Genomic DNA, 25,846 nt, shown 5'->3' with positions numbered 1-25,846 from the left:
TTTACGAATCATTTTAAAGATTTTGTTAAACTATTGGTCAGAAACATATAAAAGTTGAAGGCAATGCCATTTTTTGCACTTCAAAAAGTATTGCCCCCCAAAAAAACTCTGTTGTGGTCATAGACCAGCGAGTATGAATCCAATAAATCCCGATGGGATATAATTAGTCACCCTGGAGCTATTTTTCTTTCAGTTTTGGTTCAGACTATAATTCTGGGCTTTCTCTCGTGCACTCGGGTCACTATTGATCTCAGGACGCCGGCCATAGGGCAGAAAACAGATACTCGGGGTTGTTACGGGTGGAATGAGAAAGACGTGACTTTGACTTGATATTCGGGATCGCTTGCGGTCTAGCAAGGTTTGATCGCATCTGCTGTCGGGTGATTGATGGTGGTCAAATCTAGCTCCGAACAATTGAAGCGGCTCAGAATCAATTCTTCCTGCAGCCGATTGATCCGATGACGGAACGGTAACAGAGAAAGTGGGGTCTAATTATCCACCGCAGCTCGCCCCCTCCCCTCCTAGAGCGTACCTAGAGAGTACACCTTTGCGGGATCATCTGCTGCCAAACAAGCAATCAATCTACAGAATTTGCTTTCAACTGCGACCAGAGAGATACTCGTCGGCTCTGTAATTTGGCACGAGCAGCTCGCCCATCTGTCTCTTGTTAAATTAGCCTCTTTTAAATGGAGATTACCTGACATCACAAAAGCGAGGTAGTCCATTGCGGCACCTTGTTTGGATAAAAAAAAAAAAATCCTGCCATGACGATAGCGTAAATTGAAATTGATCCCTGGGTCATACCGGCGACATGATTATTAATGAGAATAATATTAAAAGGGGTGCGCACAAGTGGTGCACAGGTGTGCATGCACACCAAATTCGAGTGTATTTGATCAGCGGTGGACATTTGCAAAACGTTGCCTGAGGGAAGCGAGGGCAGGCTTGTTTTATTTTCCAGCTGCTCCCCTTCCAGAAACTACCACCATTAGTGTTTCTCCTTCAACCCGGTCTTTTAAGAAAAAAAAAAAGCCTTCTGTGAGCGGAAAAAAAAAATCTCTCAATGACATTATTTCTAAGAGAAAAAAAAAAAATCTCTCAATGACATTATTTCTAAGAGTTGATAAAAAGCCCAAACACAATTAATCCTCTCTCATGCGATAGTTTTCCTCTTCTTGCCACAATTCGGCAAAGACAAAATACTGAAAAGCCAAAACTTTCCATGCAGGTCTTAAGTATCTAAGGATTATTTCGACTGTATTCAAAGGCCGCCCGAGAGCCAGCCGAGTACGAGGGAGGAAATGTCCGACATTGACCATGTGACCTCGCTCCCCCGGTACATCCTGGCATTAAAGGCCAGTTCATGAACGTGCATATTGAACATGTCAATGTCACGTCCGCCGATCGCCATGCACGGGTCATACCGGACAATGAATCTTGAGTAAAAGATCCATTTGAACGGATTGTTTAATTGTAAGCGACCGTTCAAGCTCTTGTTGCTAACAGCAACTTGCCGAGAAGACGTTTATCTGAACCTCGGTTGCTATCGTCGCTAATGAACCTTTCTGTCAAAATAAGACTTTTGTGTTATCAAGAAACGATTTCCCTCATTAGCAAGCCTGTATTTCTATTAAAAGACGAAATAGTGTGCTAAGTAAACTAAAGGGAGAAAAAAAATGAGGTGATTAAAAACTTGAGCACAAATTTATAAATGGCCTCTCTCACTTATTTTTAATGGAGGATTCCGTCAAATGCCCTTAAAATGTTTAGTTTGACTGCTTTTGTAGGTCAATTTCCAAAACAACAAAAATAAAAAAAAATAAAATAAAGATAATTAAAAAAATAATAATATATATATTTTTTTAATTTAGCATGAAAACACTTGCCGGGACACTCAATTCTGATTGAATTTTTTTGGTCAATATTAATCTGTACGTATATTCTGAATGTTCCAACAGATCTTGTCATCTAACCACCATCATCTTTTTATCAGAGTGAAGCCGTAGCAGGTAGAGGCTATTAAATTACATCGAGACAAATTGAGCCGCTCTCCGTCCATTTCCACTCGCCTACGGAATTCATCACAAAAGAGAATTAGACACAGATCCCGTTATATTTCTCGGTAAAGCCGGCGAGGCAGTAAGATGTTAAAGGACTTGACCTCAGCATATACAGACTTCCTTCCGTCTTTTAGTTGGAGCTTCTCCTCGGCCCTTTTTAGCTTCAGACAGTCATAAATAGAACCCCGCCTCCACGCCTCCCATCTATTGATTATGAATCAGACAGAATTTCATGATGGAACATATCTCAGAATTTTTTTTTTTTCCATCCATTGTGGGTGTTCATGTGCAAAGAGGATTCCGGAGGATCCATACAAAATGGTAGGAGCTCTGCGAAGAAATAAGCTGACTTCAATGGAAGGATTTACAGATCCCACTCAGAGGTAGGAGGGGAGCCATTCAAAGGCAGCCATTTTTTTTTTTTAAAGGCTGTTTATTTACCGCACACAATGCCCGCCTCTGTCACATGTGTGTTGTTTTCATTGCACCAAAGCTCTATTTAAAGACATATTTAAAACTATTTCAATACATCTTTTCCTGCATTTGTATTTATAGTAAAACGGAGTAGATCGCTTTTTCCATGCAGACCACGTCGCCGAGCTTTGCTATTTATCGTTTGGTGTCATAACACTGCGACTTTCTCACAGCATTGCAACTTTGTTTTTTTGCGGTGTCAAGGATTTGTTTTGGTGAGGGCTTTGTGTTTGTCCCCTGCCTAGCTTTCACTAGATTTCACTTAAAAAGACAAATTAAATAAGACATATGAGAAAGATGAAGGCAATGTCAAAGGAAATACAAAGAAAGAATGAAGGAGGGGAAAAAAGTGAAAATAAATCAACGTCAATAGGAAAAAGAAAAATAGGAGAAAAATAAAATGGGGAAAAGAAAGTGAATTAGAAAAATGGGGAAAAGAGGAAAAAAGTGAAAGAAGACAAGTAAGGATAACAAAAATAAATGCTACTGCTCTTGAACATCAAGACTTCTCCGGCAAAGATGAACGCAAACTTCAATGTGTCAAATACGTGCCTGCCTGCCGCCCCGCCCGCCAACACGCCATGACTGGACCCGTAAATGGCAAGTCCATCAATCCAGTGTCAATTCCTCCCCTTTCAGTGGAGCCACTGAGGGAAGTGAGGCGGCATTAATTATGAACCTTCAAGCTCCAAGGGACAGTTAATCTTTGTCATTTTGCTGCTGGAGACATTTGGATCCGCCATCCGGATTGGAGCCGGGGTCTCGGCTCTTGACCTCAAGCCGAGCATAAGAATTCTGCTCACGCTTATGGAAGAAATCCCCCCCCCCTCACTTCATGACACCCCGCCCCTCCCCTCTGATTCTTTTAGTCTGTGGAGTAATACCTCGTCTAACTCTTGAACATCTTTGAAAAATAATCATTTCTAATAATGCTCAGTTTTACTCAACAAAAAAAAATCCCAGGCTATAATGTGGACCACCTCAGAACCGATTCATGTATTTATTTGTTGCAGTGGGGAGAAGGCAACAAAGCACCACAGTACAAATAAACCTGCCAGAAATACTTTTTGACAGAATCGGGGCATCGCTTTGATTGAATCTTTTTGGGTGTGTGTATGTGTGTACGTTTAATACATTTGCAGCTCCGCATTACCGTGCATAAAGCATGCTTTATGAAAAAACTCGATGTTGTGAGTATGCGGGGGTCGTGACCTTGCATGAGGCGAAGGCTTGATTAAAATTTTTGTATGGCACTTTTTTTTTTCCAGTTTCAATTGGCAGCTAAAAAAAAAATCCCAAAATGTGTTAAATTATATTATAACAACAAATTCTATCATCATTCGCCAATACCTATTAGCAGAAATTTTATTTGCTGTAAAAAACTTAACATGAATATTCGGTACCTCGTATGAGTGAAGATCTTATAAATGATTGAGACAAAAAAAAAAAGGTGCTCGGTGTGGACACAAATGAATTGAAAACAACGGCCCAACTATCGACATTTTCCATGGCCAACTAAAAATGATTCCCACACTGTTCCCGCGAAATATGCCAGTGGCGTCACAAGCCGTAAATGCCGTGTTTTGTCTGGCGTATTCTCCTTTTGACAAGCACACACCTCTGAGATGCTCTCCGGAGAATATGGCGGGCGGCATGCAGACAGGCGGAGAGTCTGACTAGGGCCTGGAAATAAAGATTAATGAGGCTCATGTTGTCGCTGTGGCTTTTAGAACATCTCCGCATGGGATGTGCGAGGCATCTTATCTCAGCGATGTAGGCGGACAATGAAGAGAGGGGACAGTTTTGAAGTGGGCGGAGCTTGTGGGCGTTCAGTTTTGGATGTCAGAGAAGCATTATGCGGCAGGAGAGCTCACAAAGGCGTCAGAGAGGCTGTCGCCTTTTTCGACCTCGCCAGATGCTCCACCTGGATGGTCGCCATCGTCCTCTGGGAGCTTGGGAGGTCAAAGAAAATCCCATTTTCCCATCCCACATCTATCTTAAAGACCCCTGACGAAAAACGGCTTGTACCTTTGACAAAGAAGACATGATTATTGCTAACTGTACAGTTAGCATGTTGCGTAACAATTTATAACTGATGACAATTATGCCCAGTGGCTGTGACTCGTAAATTTTCAGGGGTGGCCTTGCCCACCTTTGGCCACCCCGTAGTAGTGCTCCTGCATAAATAGCCACATTGTGTGTCTGCATATGCCCAACATTTTTTTTCTTAGCCTTAAACACATACAATCCAGAAATTATTCCCCGTGCTTCAATTTAATTTCCGTTTTTCCATTTTCCACATTTTAATAGAATCGTGTTTAGCCCTGTTTTCCACCTACATTTGTTGTGTAAAGTCATCTTTGTTCTCAACAACATGACGTGTCCTTGCTTGTTACTACAGCGTCGCATACAAAAAAGTAAAAACAAAAACAGCGGGAAGCACTCACAGGAGAAGTTGACTTCCCTGGTTGATTTAAAAAAGTAGAGTGATAAGAATTTTGTTTTCGTCTGTTTCACATCGTTCGCAAGCGACTGTCTCTCGAGTCGAGATGTGATTGCTCAGCTTTACTTTGTGATGTTGAGTTGTTGAAACGTGGTGCGTGACAAATGTTATTTTACTTTTAGGACTTTTTTGAAGGTGTCATCTCTTAGGACGTTGAAGTCGTTTTATACGATTAATTATACGGTTGCTGAATTTGTGCTTTTGATATCTGTGTGCTGTGAAGCACAAAGGTGTGAATCCATTTAGGATCAAATAATCATTCAGTTGCGATACGGGGGGGGTTCACACTGCATAATTTGTTGATTTTATTCCTCATAATTGGATAGCAGAAAAGTAAATCACCTCCGATTAGACGATTGCGAGCCGTGGAAATACATTTTTACGATTATGTGGATCGTACGGCGTTCCGAGTCTTAACGACACGGTGGAAAAACAGACGGTAAAAAAAACCACCTTCATTTATATTCTCAGATACTTGACGACGATCTGTCAATGACAAGACGGGCTTTTCACGGGCGGCCATAAATTAACCGTTTTTGTTATTTTCCCCGCGGCTCCTCGCTGACTCGCTGCCAATCAGCACGTCGCAGGCGGCCAAATTTGAACAACAGATTAGGAAGGGCTTCCTTGCTATTTACTCGAGGCTCAATAGCGTTAGCGAAGACACGTGATGGTGAATATGTAGAAAATGAGAAGGGACCAGAGGGCCTGTGATAATAGTGCTGCCACTGAGACGCTGCCCTGGAGCGATTTGCAGTAAAATACGGCATTAAAGGCATCATTTGGCACAAAACGCTATCGTTAAATCCTTCTGCTCTTGCTGCGGATCACAACACAAACTTTTTTTTTTTAGTATCTAGTCATTTAACGACAATCGGACTTAATCCATAAACTTCACTGTACATTGGCCAGAGTGAGGTAATTTTTGTGGAGTCCCCCAGGGCTGAGTTGTTAGTCCTCTCCATTTCAATCTCAATTTCCTTTGGGGTCAGATTGTACGAGACGCCAACATTAATTATGCTGATGACAATAACGAGCACAAGGTGGAAAATGAGTTTGGACAAGGAAAGTATATCAGGGATTTCTCGGAAGCTTCCTCGAGTGTGTCGGCTTTGGGATCGATCCGGGGAATTTTATGAAAAGAGGAAAATTGTTATGCTCGGCCACCCCAAGACAACAATGCGGTTGCATTGAGGTCTCTGGAGAAAATGACTTTTCTGATTGATTACCCTAGTCAACAGTTCCTTAATTAATCCGTGGTCTCAATCATGTGTTTAAAGGGTTCTTTTAATTGCCGCCGTTCTTGCTCAGTAATTATGGTCTCATTTTGGAGGGAAAGAGAAATTAGGAGGAACATCTCTGCCTTTTGGTTACCATTTCGTCTCACTACACTGCCAACTTGCCTCTTCTAATGATTTCATTTTCATCCACAATCCTATCAAATATCTGTTTTCCCCATAGCAAATCTGACAAATTATCTTCCGAGGTCATTAATTCCAGTTTGAACCCAAGTGTCGTTTATTAGAGAGAAAGACTTTTTTTTTAAGCTGTCATTTGCACAATTCTGGAATATCATTAACAGCATCTGCAGAATTTTAATATTCATGTCATGTGAAAGTGCTTTGAAAGAATATGATGATTGATGGAGAAATGCAGCTTAAGTGCAAGAACATGTCAGGAAGACTCCGTTAATGCACTCAAGGGACTGTTTATGGACCTCTGTTAATGCTGTTTTGGTTAGCAAACAGGCTCACATTGATCATCTATTTAGTCTTTATTATTGTAATAAAGAAAATAATCAGAACAGTTTGTGGATAATAGTTGACATACCTAATGAGGATTAAATTTACTGCCTGTTTTTTTTTCTTCCATGGGAAATAAGACATCGACTATACAAAGTCGGGCTCTCGAAAATGACAAACAGTGGATAATAGCAACATAGCATCTCTTCAAGGACATTAATTTAATAATGGAAAAAAATATATTTCCTCTTAAGTCACTTTGACCTTTAGCATTACAGGAAGATTTATTTTTTTTATTTGAGTGTAGCACTTTTTTTTCCCCGTGAACTTATACTCATGTTGCATCTCTTGCCTCGCAAAAATAAAAAAAGTGCTTTGTCGACATAAATAGCTCGGATTTTCTAAGCAGGCATGTGAGACATTACCCAGAATGACCTTGGTCTTGACTGCCATAAACAAAAGTTGCATACTGCATATGTTTCTGAAAACAATAGCCAGGGCCATGTATCTCTTGACGCTGCCCACTTATTCTTTCTTTTTAATTATTTCATAATAGGGCGCATCCTATTTGTCACTGTCCACAGGGCAGAGCGTTATCTGCTCAACAGGGAATTAATCAGTCGCCTCTGTGTTTCTAAGCGATGCCATAACCCAACACCCAGAGATGTCTCAATTCTTCGAGCTCCTGCTTAGATATTCACAGAGTAACTTGGAATTTTACCTTTCTTCATAGTAGCTATTGGTCAAGTGTAACATGGCGTTTTTCACTCATAAATTACAGTCAAATAAGTACCCATAAGATAAAATTATATAGACTTTTTTAAAAATTTAATTAATTAATTAATTAATTTACTTGCTTATTTATGCATTTATTTATTTATTTTATTTTGTGCCTCTTTATCGTATTTATTTATTTTTATTTATTCTGTGCCCCTTTAACCTAAACATGTCACTAACGGGAATAACTAAAGGAAGTCTAGTTGCTTTTTACTATGCATTAGTACACAATAAAATAGTGTTGGTATTTTGTCAGACATGCATGTTTTTCCTTTTTAGTATTAAGAATAAAAATATGAAAAAAAAGATATATTTGAGAATAATTTTATTTCCCTATCATTTCAATGTGCAGCATTTTACTGACCAAATTACAGTGAAAAAGAAGCAAAAATATTGTCACATCCCCTATGATTTCAGACAACAATTTCGATTAAAAATTCTGTCAAGCTTCAAAGATATACTTGAGATTTGGCATCTTTTACGTGGCATTTACCACGACATCTCGTCCCATTAATAACAGAGAACACGGTGATCCTCTCCTACAGTATATTTTCGAACGTATCAGCCCGCCTCGCCACAAAAGACTGTCGTTTGAGTCCCGCTATCTCGTTCTTCGCCTTGTCTAGCCCGTGCGCTTATCTGACGATAGCGTGGCGGCTCAGCATTTATTTCCCCACTCAACCATCAGAGTGAAGAATTCTTCGTAGTGGCGACGAGTGCGAGTCCTCCACTTTTGTATCGCCCAACTCCGACCGGCAATTTCCTACTTGTCTGCCACTTCCATGTTTTTTTTTTTTTATCTATGGGTGTCAAGTGATAAATCAGCTACGTGGTACAGAGTCCAGAATTATATAGCACTATGGAGTAAAAAATAAAAAGCATAAAAGTCATGGCGAAAAATCTCAGTTTTTTACTTTTGTGTGTTTGGTATCTTTGTAAAGTCATACACCAATTTGGGAAAAAATATATTGAATTTTATGAGGGTCGAACAAATTGTGGCCAGCAAGGCACGTCAAGAATTCTTTTTACATTTTTTTTAATCAATTTTGCATTTTTCTCATTAAATGGGTTTGTTAAAATGTATTCTATTTTGTTTATTCATGTTCAACCATTTCTTATTCCGTCAAATCTAAAATGATTTAACGTAAAAATGCATGTTCATATTTCTACATCCATATTTTAACTTTTGATGAGTTCATTAACTGATTGAATAATTCATTCATTCACTACAATCAATATACTTGTAAATTTCAAGCAAACAATGTCGCAATTCCCCTTCCCCAATATCTTCAAATGACATCTCCTATTTTAAAATTCAAATGTAGCTTCTCAGCAAAACATTTTGCTCACCCCTGATATGTATTACTGTATAATTTTCTATTTTCTATTGTAATTTCCCTCCGCAACTCGGAAGCTCATTTACATGGTTGTTTCATTTCACACTTGATGGGTAGGTCGGTACTCCGGAGACCCCACGACTGGTCGACAAGCAATTAACAAATCACTTTTCCAAAGTAGCTCTCCTTTAAAAAAAAAAAAAAAAAAAAAACAGGCCTGTAGGTAATGGAGCTTTTTGGTGGTTCTTTCTTTGTCAAAGAAACTTGAAGTCCTAAAAAATGCGGTAAACGAAGCGTATGGAAAAACACGTGTTTTAATCTGCGCAGGTCAGTTAGGCCGAGGGAGACCTGGTCAGTCCCCGTGAAGCCGAGCTCATCTAATGAGTCGCTTCGGTGTCTTCATGGCCTTCCGTGGGGTCAAGCAGGCTTTATATCGGCCGGCTTAATTACTCAGCTCATTAACGCGTACGACTCCTCTCGCTCACTCCATGCATGCTCATCAGCAGTTGCGTCGATGGAGTGGCCGTTAGCATCCCCCTCACGATCAACTATATCGTTATGCTAGCATTAGCTTAAGCATCAAATATAGACTTTTTGGGATGGTTAGTAAAAATACGGAATGTTTCTCCACTCTTTGCTTTACGAAGTCTTTAATGATATGGATCGATCCGTTCACCTCTATAAAATAAGTGGCACTAAAAATAAGAGCGCAGTTGTTGTCGCGCAAACAATATGTCAGTATCCCGTTGAGGCACAGTTATTCCCTTCACTATCACTACATCTAAATGTTGCCCAGAGGCCACAATGATGGAGCACAAACACACAAACATCTCAAATAGTGACACGTTACTTCCAGCCACTTTGCTCCATTTATTTAATTCCGCCATGCAGGAAAAAAGCCATTGTGAGCAAAGCCCGGCGGTTATTGCGGACATTTGTTTGCTATATAGCGGCCAAAAACGTTTTACCAATGCGACGCACGGTTCTGACGTGATTTATATTCTCGTGGGCCGCCGTAATGAAAGTCTATTTTTAACCTAAGTTTGGCTTGAACTCAGGACGATGAGATTTAGAGAGGATAGTTTTTTTATCCTCAGCTCTTGGCTTCTTTAAACGTAGGATTCATCCAGTGGTTAGCATGTGGTTAGCATGTGGTTAGCATCATGAGCTGAGTTTGAATCTGGGGCATCTTGTGTGAAGTTTACATCCACTCCAATGCGGTCTTAACCCACATTCTAAAAACATCCATGTTAGATTGACTGGAGACTTTGATAAATTGTTAAATCGACTGGAAATTGTGTTTCGTGTTGATGTGCATTCCACTTCGCCGTATTTGGTTCAGTTTGTTTTTCCACGCTGCTGCTCTTATTATTCATGCTGTGCATATGTTCCGATAGCACACATATGTGACTACAAGCTGCTGTCCTATATAGCAAATGTTTTACTTTTTTTTTTTTTTATAATTGTGATGTAGCGGTATGGCTAATTTGCTTAATGCCCACCACCCACACTGCGGGTTTCTCTGACCTGAAATATAGGCTGGGTAAAGATCCACCATTTTTAAGTGATGGCCAGACTCCAAACGACGTTATTTTCAAAGCTACATCAATGTGTTGATGATTTAGCCAAAATGCTGCATTTAGCTCTGCGGAACTTCAAAATGAAGTAAACTAAAAGCTTTGTTTATCACAAGTTGGCTGTAGAGTTGCACTTCAATAAAAGTGCGACAGAATCGTCGTTTCACACAGAGTGAACTCCGTTGGCCGATGGCAACATTTAAAAAAAAGTGTTTTCGCACCATCTTTGCAGGGTCAACATATACTACATTTCCTGTAAAGTTGAAAATATCCAGAATGCTAACGCCATTTAACTTTTTTTGTGTTATCAGCATTTTGGGAAAAACACGATCGTAAAAATGAAGATTATTCTCGTATTAAAACAGATGCAATTTATTCAATAGGTATTCTTACAAATTCATCGCAAGGCTTTGGACCTGTAACCAATCACACCTCAGCCATGAGTGTTACGTTCGCTGGACCGTGAGCAAGCCAGCACATCTTTGAAGTCCATCTCGTTATTATGTCCACACCAGTCAACGCGGGCCCTCCTCCGGCTTGTGATGCCGTCAGGCTTGGTTTGCTGCGCGCTGGCCCGTTCATGTGTGCTTTTATTTGGCCTGTTTACTGGCATCGCTTGGTGAGTCCCACCACTCCATTATCGCCATGCACTTATCAAACAGATTATGTTCAATGAATCGATTCGGATTACGATTGATGTGATCCTACTTATAAAAAGTTAGGGGTGTTTGCTTTCAGGTGGAAAGTCCCGGATGAACCTAAAATATAACCTTTTTTTTTTCTTTAACGAGGATCTGAACAGCAATTCAACATTAGCAGTCAGCAAAATTGAAGAATACCCAAAGTCAGCCATTTTATTCAACGCAGATTTTATTCAGAGATGGTTTTGTCTCTCAGGTATTTTGACTCTGATATTCAAAATTGTCTTTCCTTTTTTTTTTTTGATCAGGAACGGAAAAATAAGCACAGAGGGGAAAAACAAACCTCAGCCATGTTTACCTTTGTTCTGATGTTTCAAGCGTGTAGATGATGATTATGATAGATCCTGACATTTACTTGTGCAGCGTACTGAGTCTTATCTGTGTTGGGATTTTTTTTTTTTTCCGTCCTGCATCTGGGAAAGCAGTAAAAATCAACCCGTTTAGCACGAACGAGGCTGGAGCAGCCTCTTCAAGCACCCAAGTTAATGTTACGTGACGGACGGTTTTTCCGAGCCATTCGGTGAACGACACTCGCCAGTATTGCGTAAAGTAGGCAAAGCATGGAAAAATTGCTATTCTAAAGAAAAAAAAATTAGGTTGCTTAATGAGCCCCGCAGTGCCACCGGTGTGTACCACAGAATACATGAATAGCTATGAAGTCCTTCCTGGACTGTGGGAAAGACTCAGGCAGCGTGCCCCCCTCCCCAGTAAAGGTCTTCGGGGGGCCACGTAGAATTGAGCCGGAGGGTCTTCTTCAGCAACGGGGCGGGTCAGTGGTTTACATTAGCATTTTAATGAGCGGAGCTCCGAGAAGCGCGGCAAGGGTGACCCAGGTGACACCGAAACAATGTAAATGATTCATTAATACGTCCGAAACGCAATGGAATAATGACGAGCTTGCGGGAATGTTGCCGCGCTCCGATTATATCGCAGCTCATCCGCCAAATGGACTTTGATAATCATGTAATTGGATTTTGTGAGAAACCTTTTTGGGAGTGAACATTGATTTGAATCCCGTGTATTTTATATTTTTTAATTTACTTTTATTTTTTAAATACAGCTCTACTTAGTTAGCAAGAAAACTAATTTCGCAGCTAATGTTAGCTGTAGCTTTTGATTGAGAAAATCGACCAGTAATGTATAATGGACTTTGATAATCATGTAATTGGATTTTGTGAGAAACCTTTTTGGGAGTGAACATTGATTTGAATCCCGAGTATTTTATATTTTTTAATTTACTTTTATTTTTTAAATACAGCTCTACTTAGTTAGCAAGAAAACTAATTTCGAAGCAAATATTAGCTGTAGATTTTGATTTAGAAAATCGACCAGAGGTACTCGCCCCGGTTCAGTGGTTTTTGAGGCCTTCGTGCCAGCAGACTTTGATTGAAGGACGGCGCCTTCTGTAGTCTATAAACATTTGGCAAATGTCAACGTGCAGCGTTGTATTAAGAAATGGCTTTTGATGCAGCTATGCCGCTTGAAGCCCGTGTCCAGTAAAACCTTCCTCGTTATTACTTTGGGACCGTCGGGCCCTTTTTATGATCGCTGTCTCTTACGTTCAAAGAGGAAACTGTTTTTTTATGACCACCACTTTGAAGAGTCACACTGATCTATCTGGCCAGATTTCTCTTTCTAAATACCTATTTTAATACCATTATGTTGCTTTTAATACATTCAAATGACTTAGCGGAAGGTTGCACTGACTTTCGAAAACTAGTTTGAACAACTTTACAGTACTTGACATTTGTTTGTATCAGATAACAGAATAAACAAGTTATTTATTATTTCATCTTTATTGGCCTCACTGCACTGATTTATTGTAAGTGATATAACGGATGCGTAGCTCATTCATATCCTGTTGTGCGTTACCTGCACCGGCCTTAATATCAACATATTCCCGACATATGTCAACGTTGGCACATGAATAATAGATGAGGAAATTAATATTCCTACACACTGTATTTGTGTTTGTACTGTATGCATGTTATCTCGGTCACGACATCAAAATGGCGGAATGTTTCATTTACAATAATGTGGCACACGCTCGAGGAAGATGATTTAATTTTCCTCCCGCGGTTGGAGAGATACTGACACGACCTTAAATGCATTTTAACACTAACGGTACGCTGTTCGGTGATACGAGAATTGAAATTGTGGCCTTTCTTCCAATATCTCATCATAGATTATTATTATTACGATTATTATTATTATTACTAAATATTAATAATATTTTATTATTATTATTTTAATGCATTTTATTTTTATTTTATTATTATATATTATATTATATATTATTATTGTTTGTTTGTTTGTTTTACGGACTTATATATGGCACTTTAAAGTGTTTTTTTTTGTTTTTTGTTTTTTATCTCTTTTTATTTTGGATGTGTTCGAAAGAGATATCAATCAATCAATCAATTATTATTGAAATACATTGTTGAAATTAGCCAATAGTGCTCAGGGCTTTGTAATAATTCTGTCTATGTGACAGAAATAGCAGCCATTCACCGACATGGCCGCCAGAACAATCTCGTGCGTTCTGATTATGCACGCCTCTCTCATCATGGATAGGAAGACAAGGCTGTGTTCCCCCACCTACTCATACAAGAAAATCTTGTCATTAATTAAAAGAATACTGCCACTGGCTATTAGCGTGCCGACGTTGAAACCAGGGGAAGCCTATCCAATGGTTAACTTGCATCTGTGTTTTGCTTAACTTTTTAGATGATCGTTTTTCCACAACACACCGGTGTGTTGACAGAATCAGAATTTCATGAGACTTTGCCTAACCCAGTTGAAATCCAAAATTTGAAACCCAACTGTGATACTGAATCCCTGGCTTGGATGGAATTCTATAAATAAATAGCTAACCTTGACAACAATAAAACACATTTTCAACCCAAAACCTCAACGGTGATATTCAAACATGGCTTTACGCCCCCCCCCCCCCCCCTCCCTCCCTCCCTCCACACATCCATTACTCATGTTATTTTCATACACAGCACACAAGGAGGCCAAGCAACAATTTTCATGTACGTCTCGACACAGCGGGACCCGGAATATGTAATGGGCGGGGCTTCACGCACCGCAAGAGCAGATTAAACACACCGCTGCACGACAGGAGTCGCCGTGGAGGAACTTTGTAAACAAGAATTACATCGGGAAAACCGTAGGGGCTGAAACGCCATCAGGCCCTGTCGTGTTTTTCTAATTAGCCATTTTAGCCTCCACGAGCATGACAGCAGTCGTAAAAACGTACCTCTATGTTAAAAGTCGGATTTTCATTTGTAGCGAGCTGAATGATTGAGCTCATAATATTTCTTCCTTGGGGTTTGTTTGAATTGTACAAGTGTTTTCAATAACAAGACATAATCACGTGTCCACGAATGTCACATGGTACAGAAGATCCCGTCCAACAGAGCATGAACGAGCATTTCCGAAGAAAGCCATACAATTATTATTATTAGACGATATTAAGAAGCGTGTTGAGAGTAGTTAGAGCTCACGTGTTCACGTCGCAAGGCGACTGATGAGATTATTCTGCCGTTCAAGCAGAAAAGCCGCTCGGCACACGAATGTAAAGTGAGAATCTTCGAGGCCAGATGAGACGCTAATAGGAAAGAACCGACGCCCTAGGAAGGAAGCGAAAAGGAGCCATGTCGTGACCACGTCTGATGTCGTGCAGCTTCGGTGACGAGACAATTCAGGCGAAAGTCATTCCGCCCTGTCCAAACAATTCCCACAATGTCCATATTTGTCACATCAACAAGTTAACTCTTCCAAGTTTGGATCCAACTGGTCGTTCAACTTCAGTCAATAGTAAACGAGGTGAAAAAAAGAATTCTCTGAACGCGTACTTGTCCATTTAGAGACCGAACCTACGCCTCGACGAATGCACACGAGGACTTTGCAAAGCCGACAAACATTTTTATCTTCGCAGCTTGGAGTCCCATTAAAATAACACTCCGAAGCCGGCAATAACTCACATCGCTGCAACATCTCCACTGACCCATTGCGATGTTGATTGGGCCTTTCTGTCAAAAGCCGCATCTTCGCTGCAGGGGAGGTTTATGAGGCCCGGCCAGAGGCCCCGCTTATGCCGTCTACGACCAACCTCTCAAAATAAAATGAAAAAAAAAAAAAACACAGAGGAGCGGCAACAGTGCGGAGAGGGAAAAAACAAGCCCAGACCATAAATTTCCCAGCATGGCTGTGAAGTGTCGTGTTTTTTTCGAGGTCACTTCTTCTTCAGTGGCATGTTGTTGCCGCTGCCCTTTATGGGACGCCATTACTAATTTGATGTAAGTGCAAACTTGCCTAAAGCATCCCTGAACTTGCTTTGCTTTTGGGACCCATTTACCTCGACATTTTTTTCTATATGGCGCCTGAGACCAATAAGATGGCTCTGTCATCAAAATGGTTGAAATGGGCATGTGTTAATTCCCTGTTTAGTTATAAAATAAGGCAAATAGGTAGTTAGTGTTTGGTGTACAGATCATTACTAAATTCTCACGACTCGTTCATGAGCGAAACAGCCAGCTGTAGTAATTTTAGTAAATAAAATGATAAAAAGTTATCTTGCTAGCTAGCTAGCTATTGATTTGCCAAGGTTGCCAGGTCTTTAATTGACTATTTTGAGTTCACTTTAATTCAGCATACACATTGCCAAAATCCAAGTTAGGTGAATAAGTAAGTTGCAATTTCTGAGAGGTTTTAAAAGTAAAATAGACCAAACTATTGAATCCATCCGCTAACCAAAACAGAGGACGAATTCGCTCAGATGAGGTCCTATTCAAATTACAATGGCATTCATTTGCTGCATTTTAGTTCTCAATTATTCTCAAATTATTTGACTTAATTGTTTTATTTTTTTTTACTTTGTCTTGACACACCACTGACAATGGTTAGAGTGCCTCATGCAGAAGAAGGCTACCTCGAATGAATTACTTCTATTTTTGTAGCTAATAGGATCACATTGAATTAAGATTTAATAACCAACACGGCTCACGGAACAAGGCTGCACCATTTACTAGCACAGTTTATTACCAGATTCAATTATGGGATACAAATTAAATTTGAAATTCAGCAGCAGCGTTTAATCAACTTACCTATACAAGCTTGCAAATGGTTATGCACACCCGCAGTCAAACCTGCATCAAAAAACAATCCTGAAAAGATTTCCTTCACTTTGAATTTCAAGCTCAGCTGCTTTATAGGTTTATTTAAATTGTCGGGGATTTTTGGGGGGCTGACCATTTCAAGTTGACTTTTGTGGCACTGTCTTGCGTGAAATGAGTTACCTCCTTCCTCATCATTTTTCCCATTCTCTGCTTCTCTATAAAGTTTAATACCCCCAAAAGACATTTGAACACGATCTTTTCTAATCCAGTTTGTCTTGGATTTTAAATTTCCTTCACATGAAAAATAGTTGAAATATTCTCTTGCTGGCTCAAACTTGCAGAAAAAGTTTGGAGACCGAATTATGCAAATTTGCTTTATTATGACATCACAGCTAAAATTCTGTGCGGATCGCTCATGTTCACATTTCAGGAAATAAGAAAAAAAAATCTACTTGAGTCATTTCACACTTCATGGGTTTTCACTTCAGAGATTTAAATAGATGTATAGAACCCATTGAAGTGATTTAAATATGTCGCTACATAATCCAAATAGTAACTGAATGTTGTGGTCATTTCATGGCTTCCTTCATTCTATACGCATAGTGCCTGAAAGCTTCCCAAGTGAAAACAGATGGTGGACCAGCTGCTTGTCCTAGTTATTTTTACACTGCTTCTCTTCTAGCACCCTCTCCGCTATATAGCTGTCGTCAACAAAGAGTTAATTGGGCACGTCAATAGAGCCATCTTGACCGTCATGCCATTGCTGAGTCGCAATGAAAACTGTCGGCGGGTCCAATTCTGGCTCTTCCCATGTTCTTCACCAGCTGTTGCTATGTGGGGACATGGTGTGAGATGAACAAGCTAAGCTCTAGCAGGAGAAGGCTTGTTCAGCTCAAGAAAAAAATCAAATCAGGAAGAGTTCCAGAAGTGTTAAGGCGTCACTGATAACAATTTTGCGGTATTTGAATTCAACCGTTATTGGCTGTTTTTTTAGTGACTGCTGATTGGACGAAATGAGCATCATTACCCATGAGTGTCACAATTTGATTTAAAAACATCACCTGGGATTATTTAAAATTGTTGTCGCATAACTCTTCTATACGTTAAATTACCGTCAGGATAATAATGTACGATCAGTATTATTTGTGGATTTTATTGTTCCCTTTGACTTATCCAAGGCTTTTCACATTGCTGTGCAAGTCTACGTGATGAAGCCGAGCTCATACGCGAATTAATTGGAAGCCCTGCTTCTGTTTGATTCCATATAAATGTCAAGCACTCAGCCTGGTGGGATATTGAAATCAATCAGTCTTTAATATAACAAAATCCACCATGGCTGTGTGGGAGGTGGGAAAGAAGGGTGGGGAGGGAGGGAGAGCTGCAGCAATGCTCCCACGAAGGAATCTTCTTTGCATGTGTGACAAAGCGTAGCATTGACAAACAATCTTAAGAGCAGTGAATCACCACCGGATAACCGGATCGGTCTTGCCTGTTGTGGCTAATATGAATTTTTAAACATTTGTCAAGTCCAATGCAAAGTGACACTGTGGCAAACTAATGATATACCGTCTCGGTGCCGTGCTGTTACAAATATTTCAATATATCGAGACAAGCTGGACGTAGATTAGTTTTATTGCCCGGTTATCGATCATCAAGCTCATGGCAAGACCTCACAGAAAATATATATATATATATATATACATGCATGCATTATTTAAGATGATCCTTCAGTGAGCACACGTGCTCATAGCTAACAAATCCTCCTCCCTTCTCAGACCCCGCCATTATCTGACAATCCGATTGCAGGTGGCAATCAGAAAGCAATTTCTATTTTAATGAGTGCGAGCCAGAGACGGAAGTGTTGAATGGTCGGTGCTCAGTGATGCACAGCAAAAGCAAGAGGATGTTCCGGTTCTTCCTATTAAAAGAGATTGAAAGCAGCTGACTGTGGTGTTGTGCTAATTGGGAGGACGTTCTGCTCGGGTGTGCGCTCGCACCGTATGGTCGCTAATTCGAGAGGTAGCAAAAGGCGTAATTATGTTTATTACGTGTTTTTTTTCTCTTTTCTAACCAAGTGCAATCGATCCTGACCGGATGGTGTTCCGTCTCTTGGCGAGATATGACACCCCGCTAATGTAACGCCTGATGATGTTTGCCTACTGGAGTGCTAAGCTCCAGCAATGATATGGAAGAGAAGCAGATGGATTTCTAAACTTTCTAAAGCGCATATCAAATTGGAATATTTAAGAAAGTCACTGAATATATTCCGTTTTCAACATTCTTCTCAGGGTGCGTGACATTCAACTCTGTCAAGTCGCTCATCTTTTTTTATATGACTAACATGCTCTTTGATGGCCCGGCCTAATTCCCAAAACGCCTGCCTCGCTTCTACCTATTAAAAGTCCAGACACCCACATGGAGTTCAATTATTTACAGTAGGTTGGAGGCTAACTTTGTATCAGGTCTTTTTTTCTACACCTCCAAGCAGCTAAACCAGATATGAGTCGTGTTATTGCGGATACATGAGAAAGCACTCAACAGTCATGTGTGTCTCGATTCTTTTTTGTTTTCTTACCCCTTGATACTCAAGTGTTACTTCTCCAACTACTTCTAAGTAAGGAGAAAAGCGCTATAGAAATAAACGACAAGTCCTATTCCTAGCTTGTATAGCTAAGGCGTTGCTAGGCAAGTGTTTACTGATTCTCAACGGAATGTTGGATGACTCTTCAATTAGCGTAGCAGAGCTGTACAGATGGCGCATGCAGCAGACATGTTGCCAAATACGTGTGAATTTAAAAAAAAATACCGTATTTTCCGCACTAAGGCTTAACTAAAAACCTCCAATTTTCTCAAAAACTGACAATGCGCCTTATAATCAGGTGCGCCTTATATATGGACCAAAATTGAGCCACTACAGCAGGCGTGTCCAAAGTCCGGCCCACGGGCCAAACGTATATATCTCATATGTGGGCAAAGTTTTAAAATGACCCATTCATTGAAGGTGCGCCTTATAATCCAGTGCGCCTTATATATGGACAAAGTTTTAAAATGGGCCATTCATTGAAGGTGCGCCTTACAATCCGGTGCGCCTTATAGTGCGGAAAATACGGTAATGCCATTACAACAGCAACTTCACTGTGCTGCTATTTGAAGCTAACATTTTTACCTCATGCTAATCTGTGCATCTAAAACTTTGGCTTTGACAATAGCATGCGTGAAAAACGTTGACCCTCCCACCCGATGTTTATAATTGCCTATTTTCTGCTAAAAAATATTTCCAATTCATCTTAAAATGAATACTCATTAAAAAAATGTACTCTCCATCGTATAGTACTACTTTCCTATCTAGAAAAGGTTTATGGAGCATTTTGAGTTTTACAAAGAACACAAAACCTGCAAAAATATGTTTTATAGTTTTTTTTATGTTAAGTGATGAGTCATGTAGGGTATGATTAAAAAATTGAGTATATGCATAATGAATATATTGCAGTGGAGTAATGCTATCAGAGGAACTGGGCGTCACAAAGAACATGAGCCTTAATGCATTTATCGTGTTGTACATCAACAGCAGTCACATCCTTCCGTTATGAATACATTGCAACCGGGCTATTATGCAAATTTCCTCACTGCAGGAGGACACTTGCTGCGTGGCATAACTTAATAATAATGTCATGTACACACACACCCTTATGATCACTTGTGCCTTTTCCAATGCGACACCATCCAAGTCCGCAAATAGTAATAAGCGTGTGTAAATAGTATTTTTTGGCTTGCTTTGATCTCCTTGTATAAACATGGAAATCCATTACGGCGTGCGAAAAAATTAAATATGTAATGTAAACGTCCCTTAATTGAAGTTAATTATAGTGGATGGATGCGTGCTGGGTTTAATTAGCACGTAAAGCGATAATTTAGCGGAACTGGCAGCTGCGGCGGTCTTTTGATTGGGGTCAGATGTTCTTGTGTAACCCTTTTTGAAGGAGCTATATTTCGCTATTTTATTTAAATTTTACATTTATTTTTATCAATCGCAAAATAATCGGGGTGAGACCAATCATTTTGTTTTCGTCAATCATCGCCGATATCAATCGAGTCTCCCTCAGCCAGCAGGCCACCCACCACACTCGACATATTGTTTTCGTGCGTCACATATTTGGAGTTGGATGGAATAGAATTGTTTTCTATTAAGGACAAGTGGGATGGGGGGGCGGATCGGGTAGATGGTGCCCGGCGTGATGCACGAGACGAGAGCCTCGTTTATTAGGACCAGCTGGATGGTGTGATGAGCTGTGAAGCATTTGTAATTATCAAGTGAATTCTGGAAAACATGTTATTGTATAATTGCGGCAATATTTCCTGCATAATACGATCGCTACCAGTTATTCATGCTAGCGGAATAGAAATAGTTGGAAAATGACAAGTATTGGCATTCTTGGCTTTCAAGCAAGTTGCTAAAATGCAAATTTTTTCGATTGCAAAATTTATCTTGGAATTTTGTGTTAAAAAAAAGTTATTGATGTGATCTAAGCATCTCCCAGTGGTTCACCTTCCCAGTTATTTACAATACACAATAGAAATCAATCGGATGACACAATTCCAACGACCTGTTATGAGTCCGCCCACCCAGTCCATCATTTGGAGATGAATTAGCCAAGTTAACGCTTAATTCAATCAAATATAATTCCCCTGATGTTTTATTTAGCGCTCGCCGTATAATTAATTGAAACGACGGCAGAACGGAGCACGTCGGCAATACAAAGAGAGCGGAGACAAAGTAGGACAGCCAGATGAAAGCCAAAACAATGGCCTACATTTATATCTTTGTCTTCTTCTTCTGTGAGCAAACTGACAAAATGAAAGTTGACTTTTCAACTGTTTGTTTTCTCCCTCACCTCGGCCCCGCCGCTCCCAACATGCCCTGAGACTTCCCGCATTGATTCGGCCCCCGTCTCGCTTCAGGCAAGGTGAGGTGAGGCGAGGCGACTATCGCCTCCAAAGACACACGAGGGGGTTGCGGACTGCTCAGAAGGGGGCCGGGGGCTTAAGGGCGGGCCCCCCATAGACTGACAGGGACGGGAGGTTGCATTCATTAGCGGTAAAACGTACTTTTTGGAGAAGGAAGGTGTCTGCTGGGTTTGTCTGGAGATGACGGAGGCCCTTGGGGTTCTGCTTTTGACAGAGAGCAAGGTTAAGTTCCCTTCCTCAAGATGTTCACCTCACTCAGACACACACAGCGTCTGAGAGTTCACATTCATGCTGATGAATAAGTCAAAATCTAATTAAAGCTCATTAAATTTAGCAGCAATTTTTTTCCCGGACATTTATTATTCAAGACAGATCTATCTCCAGATGTCAGTTTTTAGGGTCATGAAAAGAATAGAAGGGGTTAGGGTTAGGGTTAGTTATTATGAATGACTTAAATGTCAAATATTTTCTTGGGTTGCTCAACTTAAAATTGAAAATTAAAATGTCTTATTATCCACAACACCTCATTCAAGTGTCGAGTTTTGTTTTGAATGCCACACTACGCTTAACTTCTTCTCTAATTGTTTTTTGTTGCAAAAATCACTTTGATATCTGCAATTTTTTATTCAGACTTTTGAATTCCATCTGCTAACTCGTTCTTGAGGCGATGCTTTAATTTTGTACACGAATAAATACTCAAGGTATGTGAGTGATCTTTATGCCTAACTATTTCCTCTCTTTTTTTTTTTTTGCCGGCCACTCCATCATATCTTGATGCCTCCCGACAGGTAAGTGCATTTTCTCTCTCTCGCAACAACAACAACATCCTCCCGTGGTTAAGCATTAACGCAATCACACGGTTCGAAATGTTCCGACACGAACGCGGCGATGTAGGCCACCGTGCTGCGTTTCAGCCGCCGCTGCCGTTATATATGATTCTTTCATTCTCTTGTCTGCGTGGGCCTTTGAAATGACAATGAGATGCTGATTTGGGGGATAAATAAAAAGGAAAATGGTAAAACAGGTTGCGGATGAGTTCGGCGAGGTTTGTTTCGCTGAGAAAATGCGAGCGAGATATGCAAAAACGCGTCCCCGTGCGCAGGGAAGAACATTTGACGAGGGAGCTCGCTTTACTTTCATCTGTTTGTCGAGATCAAGGCTATTGTTGCCTTTCCCCCCCGGGATGCGCTCGACTATTTGGAGGACATTTTGTGGGGATTGTTGTTGTTGTTTTCATTTGGCTAGCATGCAGTGGAGGTGTAATGAGCGTCTTGGTGAGGAGTTGCTGCTTGTGTGACATTAAGTTGTTTATTCGTTGGTTTGGGAAGATGGATAGATTGAATTAGATTTCATTTCTTTGCCCCTGACACCAGTTTGAACATGAAAAGGTTTAAGGAGTATGGTGGAAATTGAACAGGAAGTCGGCCATTTTGTTTTGGAGGAAGGTTGAACTTCTTGTTGGGCAGGGAGTCTCAAAGTGTGGTATGCGTTCCACTCGTGGTAGCCATTCCATTCCTGATATACTTTTAATCTTTAAGACCTTTGTTGAGTTTGTTTTGATTTTTTTTAATTTCGATATAAATACATTTTATTGATCTTTTACGTACAATACATTTTTATTCAGATAGTTTTATGTTAAGTGTTTATTTAACGTTCCATAAAATATTTTTTTATTGTATTTTGTCTTTGTTATGAATGTTATGAAAGTCAAAAATACATTTAATCTAGAATTTGTTCTTCCGTGGTAAAATTTGGAGGAAAAAATCGAAACCTTTTCCCGGATGGTATTATAGTTTTAGTATGTCCACCCAATTTTTGTCAAGCAATAAACCCAGGATATGTGAATTTGCCAAATAAAATAATTTCCAGACATTGAGACCTCCAAATGGGGATTCATTTGTGCATTGAACGCTAATAAATTCAAAGGATATCTCTAAGTGAATGATTTTCAAAAGCTGCCAAAGAGCCACTGTAATTTTTATCTAACACCAACAACAAATGAGATTAGAAAATGTTATTTATGCCACACAAAGCGCTCTAAAAAGTAATTTAGTTCGCTATTGTCAAGTGTAAAAGCGAGCCGAGACGCATCATCCTAACCCACTTCCCGAAGTCGTTTGGTTATTCCATCCACTTTATCATCAAAACTTTTGACTTGTTTGTCGCATGTCTGTCTGTCTTCCGTTTTTTTCTTTGTTTTTCTTTGCCTAGGATGTCATTAGCTTGCTCACACATGTGATCATCCCACACGACATGTTGACGACAGCCCACTGCTTCTGTTTTCCATTGCTGATGTGAGCCAATGGCCATTGACGCTCCCTACAGCGCTCCTCTGTGCACTAATTATTTGTTTACGGCCTGGCGGCATTGATCGTTGCTCTGCTGCAGCCTTCTCCTCCTACGGTGATCAACTCGTTCTGGCACACGTGCAATTTGATGGAATTGGTGGAATTGACGGGAAGAACGTCCTCAACGGTCAAGTCGGAGCAAAGTCAAGCTTTTCTTTCTGGGAGAGGATTTATCTTATGGGGACCATTCGGGAAAGTTGTCCTCAATATGGCGTAGTAGAATCTGTGATTGGTTCTCGCCAAGATATTAAATAGATAGTAATTTAATGAAAGAATATCAGTAGCATACAAAATTAAATATTAACTGGTTAATATGTCTTGAATGAATAATGTGAATAAATGCTAAACTAATCAATTACTAACTTGTAAGAAGAAAGTTATATTTTTGCAATTGTATTATTTCAAGAATAAGGTTGATATATGATACTAGTATTTATTTTATACAGGAAAAAAAAGGAAAATTATACCTGGGAAACTACTATTAGGACAAAAATTATCTAGGAGAAAAATATCCTTTTTATAAATATTCCAACAAAATAGAGTTTACAAGTAAGACTCACAATCTTATGTTAAAAAAACAGTAATAAATAAATCACAATTTAACCAAGGTATTTTTTGCAAGGGTAAAGTCCTAATAGTATAGATCAGTTTTAAAAAATAAGTGAAAATAAGAATAAGAAAAGAAAAAAACATTTTGTTTTACTATATGAAGTCGTAATTGTTTAAATATAACAATACTGTCGTAATTTAACAAACAAGATTTAATTCTATGAGTCGTCTCTAGTCTAAGAGGAAAAGGTCGCAGTGCAGCACTGTAAAAAGTGTGTTAAAAAAAAAAAAAAAAAAAACCTTAGCACCTCTTATTGTATTCCTACAGGAGACAGTGACATTTCAGCGGGAAAAAAATGGCGATTATAAAGAAGCCAATTTATATGCAAAAAGGTGGCTTTAAATATCCTAAAAAGTCCCTGCACCTCTGCATAATAAGATACGCGTAATAATTTCATTTCCGACTTCCTCACCACGGCAATGTCTAACACAAGGTATCGAATTCCACGCTGATGAGAACAATACGAGGATGTGAGCACAAATTCCTGTAGTCGAGAATGAATTTCAAGCCATTTATCTCACATGGCAACGCATTCGTCATACTCGCTGCTTTTCGCTCCCACCCGCGTCTCTGATTAAACGCGGGAGAATTAATAACAGGTGTCTGCTGATTTGAAGATGGGGAGGGGCGGCGTTCATCTTTTAGCAATGAATTAACGTAGGGCTAAGTTTGGCGCAGTGATTCTCAAACTTTCAACATCTAAAACTTCAAGTAGCACCACTTAGATAGTTTGTTTGAATAAATATTTGCTGATAGCACAGAAGAAGCATTTGAAAACTTCCCCCTGTCATCCCGTCAAGCATAACAGAAGATAAAACACTTTAAAGCCTGAGGGTCCGTTGTGGTCCTCGCCATAAAAAAAAAGAATATAAAACAAAGACATAAAAGAGTAACATCAAAATCGGCGGATGAGAGCGATGAATTTCAAGCAAAAAAAAGTGCATATCAGAAAATACTTTGATTTTTGTTCTTATTAATATTCTCTATTTCATAGCATAATTAACAAAGAAGTGTTTTGCATCCCAAAAAGAATAAAGAGTATTAAAAAAAAAAAGTGAAGAAAATCTTTTTGAATGAAGGCTACAACGGAAAAAAAAAGTCTGACCTTAATTCCTCCCAAAGCATCTCCTCCAAATGAACAAAAGTTATGATCACACCAAAAAGATCCCCTTTGTTGACCCTTTTGCAGCCAGGCAATTTCAGCATCGAGGATCCAATAGCTTTTCAAAATTCCATTCTGGAGCTTCTAACCCTTGAAAAATGTGAAGCCTCCCTAAAAGCAGATTTGACTTTGCACCCCATCGACATCGGTCGGACAGCGTTATAAATCAATCCAGGTCTGTCTTTGACATTTCTTCTCTTGATTAAAGAAATGTCCTCAGCGCGACCCCTCCTCGATGATTTTGTTTTCCGGCAAGGAAGCACGGGAAGTGACATCTTGCGAATGAGACTCCTTTTTTTTGAATGCACTCAGTAACACATTCTGGGCTGATTACCTCATCTAATGCGGTTAGAGGTAACAGTGACCCGTCTCCGAGGAACCCAGCCAGGCCTAAAATCATATTTCAGATGCATTAAAGTGCACACCTCACCATTGGTGCTCCGCTCCCAGGGTCTGAACTAATTGAA

General features: G+C 39.8%; 1 protein-coding gene across 3 annotated transcripts in view; it reads left to right on the top strand.

Moving 5' to 3' along the window:
* Window positions 1-25,846, top strand: part of chst8 (carbohydrate (N-acetylgalactosamine 4-0) sulfotransferase 8) — an 81,525-nt gene that overhangs the window by 29,761 nt on the left and 25,918 nt on the right. The gene's annotated exons all lie outside the window — the stretch shown is intronic.

This window comes from Syngnathus floridae, chromosome 3, assembly GCF_059516105.1.
Source record: "Syngnathus floridae isolate MCC-2025c chromosome 3, RoL_Sflo_1.0, whole genome shotgun sequence".
In the NCBI taxonomy this organism is placed as follows: Eukaryota; Metazoa; Chordata; class Actinopteri; order Syngnathiformes; family Syngnathidae; genus Syngnathus; species Syngnathus floridae.
The sequence above is the reverse complement of the archived record's forward strand: the minus strand, read 5'-3'. Positions and strand labels throughout refer to the sequence as shown.